The following is an 8,774-nucleotide window of genomic DNA, read 5'->3' on the forward strand; positions in this document are numbered from 1 at the left end:
ATATCATATCAAATTATCACTTCAGTTATCAAGTGGTTATAATAATGAGAGCACTACCAGAGCATCAAAACAGGACAAAGAAATTAGGCCCTCCCCTTCAATATTTTTCCTTTTTTTTTCCTTCTTCTCTCCAAAGAAAAATCATTAAATTTCATGCAGTCCCCAGCACAGGACAATATGGAGATGAGGGTAAAAACCATATATATGCAGCTTATCTGAGTGGCGTTCCAACTGCACATCTATTTCCACTAAATCAAGATCACCTTCTTGTGCAGTTATCTTTGTCCCTTAAACATTTCTAAATCACTGTGGACAAAACAAGCTAAGTACTTCAAATGTGCTATCCCTGCTTGCTGACGTGTCCCTTCATTGGTACCTGAGCACAATAAAAAGGCATCTTCTCATCCTAAATCTCCCTCCCCCCAAAAAATATTTAACCCAAACCTCTCAGAAATACACTGGAGACTACTCTTGTTTGAGTAACACTGTCAGAGGAGGTCCACTTACTATACCATTGTATTGTAAGTGAGCACTTCTTAGACTTCTTACTCCGGAGCTGGTGGATCTGGGATAAATTTTTCACTGCCTGAGGGGTTTTAAGCATGTGGCTGCCACAGGAATTCACCAGCCATTACACTGCAGCTGATTTCATTGTGTATATGAGAAGTACAGTTAGCTCCTCCTGTTCTGAGGAGGTGATTGTATTTTACCCCAAAAATAGATTCACAGGTGCAAAAATACAAATGGGAAAAAAAAACCCAAACAAAAAAACCCCAACAAAACAGACTAGAAGTGAGCAAGAATAAACTTTGTTTTGGAAGACGAAGTCCTGAGATTTAGTTTTTGCTTTAAGTGCTTTGCATATGAGATAATAGTTATGATCTAGTTCAATATTAGCATGTGTCTAAGCCACAGCAAACACACTTGTATAGACAATTCTAGCTCTGTATCTGTATATCTCTACCAGTTCTAGCCAGCATGTATGATTAAGATTTTGAAGATTTGAACCTTTGTGTCCTTGGAGGAGCTCGGATTTATTTCACAGGTATATATACATGTGAAATATACATTTTGGATTTAGGGGCTTCTATTCTGCTCAAAACTCTCCTCAGGTGCTTAATTTTTTTTGTAGATTTTTTGGTTTGTTTTTGAAATTTTCCACTGTCCACCTACTACATCATTATGAACATGAATATCTGCAGTATTCAAGGTTTCAGAAGGCTGTCACACCTAATAATAAAACTATTTTAAATGCTCAGACTTCTGGTGAATTCTTAATAAAGCCAAATTCTCCTAGCTACTGGGTATTCTTACAAAAGTTTTTATAATGTTTATTTAGGCATTTTCTATAGCAGCCACTTTTTTGGCTTTTCTAGGTTTTTTCAAATTTGTATTTATCAGTAATCAAATTCTTTAGTTTCAAGTAAAATCTCCTGCAAAGCTTATAATGTCTGTTCTTTTTAAGGACTTCAACAATCTGCCTAATTATATCATTGTAATTTTTTTTCCAGTCAAGTTATAAATGATAAATCCTGCCCTCTGTGTAAATAATGTTGTAAGATGCTGTTTTCCTTCAAACTGATAGGATCAGGTTTATTCAAATAATCTCTAGGGCTCTTGCTATACTCACATTGCATTTCACTAGCAGATTCATTATTTTCCAAACTCTTGCAGTGTAAGCCATTTTTTGCCTTGTATTTTCAAAGTGGTAGAATATAAACATTTACTTTAATGAGAGAAATCACCAACGTGCAGAGAGCAAAAACATTTCCCACAAATGGGCCTGCAAAGACCAACTCACTTTTTATTTGACAAATGGCACACTGAATATTTAAAGCTTTTGTTTGTTTGTTTTAAGGACAGTAAAGCCATCATACAAAATCAAATAAAATATTTGATGGCTTTAGGTAGAGAAAAGACAAAGAAGGACTCAGAGAGATGTATAGGTGAGAAATATGTTACGTTTTCCATACTTTTATAATGAGCACTGGGCAAAATGAGTAAAAATAACCGACTGAGAATGTTGGGGTTTTAAGCTTGCTAGCTAATGAGATACTTCAAATGCTTTTGAAAAAAAAAAGGTTAAGGTTTTCAAAAGACCTCAAAAAGACACTCTACTGAACTTGATTTTTTAAAAAAATGTGTTCCAAACAATATTAATTTTTTGGTAAATGAGGTAAAATATATTTTAACAAGACAATACCTACAAAATTTATGAAAAATCTTATTTAGGGAAAATATGTCTTTTTGATGTTTTCAGTGTTCTTTGAACCTGCCATGAAAGCTGATAGTCATGTACCTGGGAAGCACATTAAATGCTTGATTTATTGGGATTTTCAAAGTACTTTTTGAAAGTATTCAAATAAATATCAGAAAACTGTTATTTTATGTACCTACGAGTAGTTAACATATCACTGAAGCCCACTTAACTTTTCTCAACAAAAGGCTATTCTCATGTCTGACTATCTTCAATGTATAGGAACAGGTGTTTGTTTATAAGTAAGGTTTTGCCTATAACAAAACAGTGTATTCAATTAGCTGTACATTTTTGCTTTATTTATTTTCTCAACTAACAGATGCAAAACACATATATCTTAGGAAGTCAAAGGTTAAACCATTTTTTTTTAGTGTAATGTTTCCTACCTGTTATCTAGCTTTTCCATGTCATTCAGATGTTAAAGATCACAAAGGGAAGAAGTATATTTCTGTATGCCAATAGTTGTTGCAGTGCTTGGAAACTCCAAGGACAGATTAGAAATTTTTAATAGGTAACATTTTAATAGGTAACATGGCCTTACAGAAGGCTCTACATAGATTGGAGCATTGGGCAATCATCAATGGCATAAAATTTAACAACAACAACTGTGGAAGTGGAGAGGGTGGTGCTGATCTCCTCTCCCTAGTATCGAGTGAAAGGACATGTGGGAATGGCTCAAAGCTCTGTCAGGGACTCACAATCCTCTACCTCTGAACTAGTCCATTTCACTGATGCTGAATTCTCAACTCAAAACTGTAACACCAGAAAATCTGAAGCCAGCACCAGATAGTTAGCTCATCTAGACATAATGACAGGGTCATGCATACAACATCAAAAATGCGAGACACAGCATGTTTTCTGGTCCTAATCCCTTAACTGTTCAGATTAAAGTCCCAGAAGAAATGTGCAGACATGGTTTGGATTGTATGCTTTTTTGTGAAAGCCAGGATGCTCATCCAGACATGAGAACAGAGTTTAGGTAAACCTTCAATTTGAAATATTTTAATTCTGAGCAAACAGTGCTCAGTCCTATGAAAGCTAAATAATTAAAGGAAATCACTCTCAGTGTGTCAATATCTACCCAGGTAGTGTGGACTATGCAACTATGCAGATCCTTGCAAGCACTTCTGACTATGTGCATTTAATGATGAAGGCTGCCCTTCCCTAAATCAAGATTTCAATTTTACACAGTTTAAATACCTAGTCTGCAAAAGCAAATCTTTCCTGGCATGTAAGTGAAGTTTCAGAAGACCTGGTACCATGTTCACCTTTCAGTATACTTAAATTAATAACATGCTGTATCTTTAGTTTCTGCAGGATGTATTCTTCATCTTAACCAGCAAATCCATAAAGGTAGTTATAAATTTATGACTCTGGCACAATACTCTCTGAATATTCCATGATTCTATGGCACTGTGTCTATCATAGAGGTAAGACATACTGTCTAACCTCCTAATGAGGATTCTTGTAGTGCAAATCAAAAGTCTCTGAAAACTGTAAGTGAATCATCTCTTGTATAGCTTTGTTCTCCTGAACTCCAAATAATACTTTAATCTTGGATCTTCAACTTTTTGAAGTTTTTTGTTAGTATTAGAAAAGTCACATGTGACTATCTTAAATGAATATTGACTGTCTCTGTGAATAAAATCTTTGTGACTGTTTTTTGTCATGAAAACAAACAAGTACTTATTTCTGCAGCCTGTAACATTTACAGAATTTAAAAGATGTCAGTTATCAGATATACTAATTGGACTCAAATACCTGACTGTGGTATAAAGAAATCACAGAGAACACCTCATGTCTAAAACATCATGAGCGCTACACTACCAGACCACTGACCAAGTTAGATATTGGCAATCCATTTATGCAATATTTTCAACTTCTTGTTAGTTAGCATCACAAAGATGTTAATTTTCTACTCTAAATTTCACATACTTAATCATGCCAGTGTGATCCTTTTTTTAAAGTTTTATATTAAAGTCAAGCAAAACTGGTTTAGCTTTATCAGTTTCTCTTCATTTCTCTAAGTTTATCTTATTTGTGATTTGTTTTGGGACAAAAATGTAAATCCAGCTGATCATTATAGCAGCTGCTTAATTTCACTTGTTTTTAGTATCCTGATAGCATCTTACTTCAGTTGATTACTGTGTTTTAATGTTGTAGCCAATTCAAGAATACTGTAGAACAATAAATATTCTTCTATAAAAAAATTAAAAAGGAAAAACTCAGTTTGTATGTTTTTATGAAATCCTTTTCTTACCAATTTAAATAAATCTCATGTATGCACAGTAAAATAATTTATGTCGAACTCTTTGGAAAAAAGCATCATCCACTGCTTAAACTTACATCTTGTTCCAAAGATTCAAGATTTTTGTTTCAACGGCTTACAACATCTCAATAGTATTATTCCTACTGTGGGATACCATACTGCAGACAAGAATATTGTCACATCAACACATCACTTTTCTCATGAATGCTTGGGAAATTTAAACTCTCATAAAACGTGAATCACTTTTACAATTTGTGTAGCCCTCTAATATTCCTCTTCTGCATGTATTTGAAGCCTTCCATTGCTTTCCAGACTTCTGAATGGTAAGCAGTCAGATTAAAAAGTAAACCTAGGGAGCTAGACCCAGAAGCCAAGAGTCCCTTGTCCTAACTGCAGTAATCACTAAACCATAGTCTGGCTCCCTTATCCTTCCTGTCCTTCTCACACTCTTGGTGGCACAGTGGTCTGGTTTTCTCCCTACACAGACCACTTGATAGTTTGCTGATCACATTATTTTTCTGAAGGGTAAGGTGTACATGGGTTTCAAAGGATCCAGCTATCGAGGGCTTCCAGACAGAAGCTTTTTCAGAAAAGTGTAAACCATCACAGGCTGTGTTTTCAATGAAAGGGATGGTGACTTTGTGTTGGACATGCCTTGAACATTGCTCTTAGGGATACAAACAGACAATGGGCACAACTCTTCCTGGTGCCTGATTTGCAAAGGAATTTAGATCAGGGCTAACATGCATAGAAACCTGAATATAAGTACACAGAGAACTCTGTGATACGAAACGTAGGTGCCAAATTTATTCAGGTATGTGGTAGATTTTGTTGCCTTTGGAGGGGGAAGACTCTGGAGGTCAGTTTTAAAGACAAGTGCTAACATTCTGTCTAAGCTCATCTTAAACCTGCAGTAATTCCACCCTATGACCTTATTTCTGCTTCTACTTCATATTGAACATCCAATACACATAGTTCCCAAACTGATATGTCAAATAAAGGAGGAAGTGATATTTGGCTTTAGTCTTAATTACTCAAGTTGTTTGCCAAGAGAATACTAGAGCAAAGTCAGCAGAATACTATTCAATGGATATTAAAGATGTTTATTTTAATTAATTTATCCAAACTTTTTCTGAGGTTATCATTTGCCTTGTAGCCATCTGGAATCAGAAACTTATTTCTATTAAATTACTTAGTCACTGGGGTTTATTTGATTTCAGATTTGCTTCCTCCATTTCCACAAGGGAGTGTTGTTTCTGCCTGAATTTCAGAGAGTGTATTAAGATAAGAATTATTTAGCAATTGGCATGTTCTTAATGACAAACCGTTAGGGAACTCTTTTTTCTCTTTTGAAGACATAATATTTGGGGAAAAAAAATAATCTGTTATGTCTCTTTTGCTGCGCTACTTTCTGCAATGAGTTGAAGATTTGGGTTCTCCACATCATCCTGGAGGACTGCTGTTTCCTTAAATGAAGACCACCTTGGTATACTGACCCATTTCTACAAGCATTTTCCTTAAGAAATTTTTCTATTTAGTATTTCCAATTATTATTGTCTCTCAAAGATTCTTTAATTGTGTAACTAGCTGAAGCTTTTATGTCACACTCAAATTAACTGTTTTGTTGTTTGAAATGTATAACCTCTGAAATAGATGATCCTTTGCAATGTAAGTGTTCTGTAGAGACAGAGTTGCTGCCAGGTCTAATGAAATATCGTGTGATAAAACAAATTCCCTCCTGTCTTAGTATAGTGAATGTTCTAGGGTCAAATCCTGACCCCACCTACACAAATCTTGCTCACAAATGTATCCACTGTCTTAATGTTCAATAGGGCTACAAAAATCAGTTGTCACCAGCTTAATTGCTGTCAAGGAAATATAATTCAATCCTCATCTTCTGGTACATTTAATAGGTTCAGTAAATACTTATTTTTAAAATAGTAAACATCAACAAGACAATGTGTCAGTGGTTTAATGTCCATTTCTAATAAAGTGAATGCAGGATTTTTTTCCAGATGGATTCCTAACTATGAATTCTGTCCAAAACACATCCCTTTTTATAAGGTAAATGGATAACTCTCTGTCCTTGTACACTTTTTTTTTTTTTTTTAGAGCAATAGGAGAGAAGCCGGCTGGTATACTTAAGAACACAGAAAAGTTTTTATTGTACCCTTCTGTTCTGAGTTATTTATAACATATGACCCTGCTTTTTATAGCTGCCTTCCTATAGAAGAATGTCTATCTCATCTAGGACAAGTGCAAACTCTTCAGCAATGAACGTTTTCAAGACCTCAGCTGAGAAAAAGCATCATGTTAGAACTAGAAAGATGAACTGGCTGGTTTGTTTTAGACAAGGAGGAGGAGATACAGAAATTTAATTAGCTTCCATATACTAATGTTATTTTTAAGGGTCATCTAAGACACTGAATAGTCTCATACATTCTTCCAGGTATTAATCATCCCAAGAGCACCTTAAAGTTCAACTTCGGTATTAAATTTTATCAAGTAGCTTTTATTTGTGACCTGAATTAACATCTAATGTTTGCTTAATTATACAGTTAGTTATATATGAAGATTTTTATATAGTCTGTTAAAAGCTCAGCCAGGCATCTGCTTTACCTGATGTTACAGTGATTTGCTTTGGAAGTTTTTCAATAACAAATATTCCTCAGACAAGAAGCCGGTATTAAGTCTATCAGCTTCCACTGGTTTGCTAATAACATTAATTGTATAGATTGCCACATTATACATTTAACTCTATTTCAGTGGTTGATTCTACAAAATTACATGAATAATATTCTTTTGAAAGTAATTTCAAAACAGTAGAACTCAGAACCAACAATGAACAGTTTACTACAGTTTTACATGTTCTTAGAGCAAGGATAGACACTTTTTTTTCCTTTAACTGGCTTCTCCAAATTTCTAGTGGTTTTGGAGCTGGAAGTGGGAAGCATCCTGTTTTCATTTTAGGTTGTCTATGATTAAGGAAGGAAATATACTTTTATGAAATTCATTTGTATATGTTCTACCTTCAAATCTGTAAACAAAACTTGTATTATGAACGTTAATTGAAGGAAGACATAGACCTGTTAGAGTGGGTTCAAAGGAGAGCCACAAAAATAATCAGAGGGCAAGAGCACCTTTCCTATGCAGAAAGGCTGAGAGAGTTGAGGCTCCTTAGCTTGGAGAAGAGAAGGTTCCAGGGAGACCTTATTGCAGCCTTTCAATGTATAAAGGGGGCTTTAAGAAAGATGGAGAAAGATTTTTTTACCGTGGCCTGTAGTGACAGGACAAGGGGCAACAGTTTTAAACCAAAAGAAGGTAGATTTAGCTTGGATGTAAGGAAGAAATTTTTTATGATGAGGGTGGTGAGACAAATGGACAGGTTTCCCAGAGAAGTTGTGGATGTCCCAACATTGGAAGTGTTCAAGGTCAGGTTGGATGGGGCTTTGAGCAACATGATCTAGTGGAAGCTGTCCCTGCCCATGGCAAGGGGGTTGGACTAGATGATCTTTAAAGGTGCCTTCCAAGCCAAACCATTCTATGAATTATGTTTTCCATAGTAGCAACCACTGATTCCACCTGAAATGAGTTGTACTGTGAACTTTACAGATAAAGAGTGTCCCAAATTATTTGTAAACTAATCAAATACGAAAAAAAAGATATTAAAAAGGAAGATTTCTGATTTCATATTTTACAGGTGATGAACTGAGACAATTAAGAATTTTCTCCCTATTGAGATCTGACTTTACATTAACTGCCGTGAAGCAGAATATTGCTTGTTACAATTTCTGTGCACACAGTCCATGAACCTTATTTCTCTTATGTAGTGCACACAATAAATCTGCCATTTGAGTATGATTGCATATGTATTATACATGTGTAATTTAGTTTCTTAAATGGTCATGTTCAATAAAGATGAATTAATAATTTATATGCAGTAACAGCAACCCAAACTACAGAAGCTAATGGCCAGAGAAATACATTTTGAAAAATATAATGCGAACCAGTTGTTAGTGTCACCTCTTATTTTTCCTGTTGAACATGCTTTGTCAAAATAAAAAAATTAAAAATTGCATTCCTCTCTGTACTCATTATAGATTTTGTAATGAAATATTTTTTTGTAGAAATATAGTTCTAGATTCTTAATATCTGCCAGTCTGTAAATCATTACAGCACACCAGGAAGCTCCAAACTGTCACTGGTGATGTATTAATTGGTAGTTATCCTAATCTTGGTGTAATAAGA

Source organism: Aquila chrysaetos, chromosome 12 (assembly GCF_900496995.4).
Source record: "Aquila chrysaetos chrysaetos chromosome 12, bAquChr1.4, whole genome shotgun sequence".
In the NCBI taxonomy this organism is placed as follows: Eukaryota; Metazoa; Chordata; class Aves; order Accipitriformes; family Accipitridae; genus Aquila; species Aquila chrysaetos.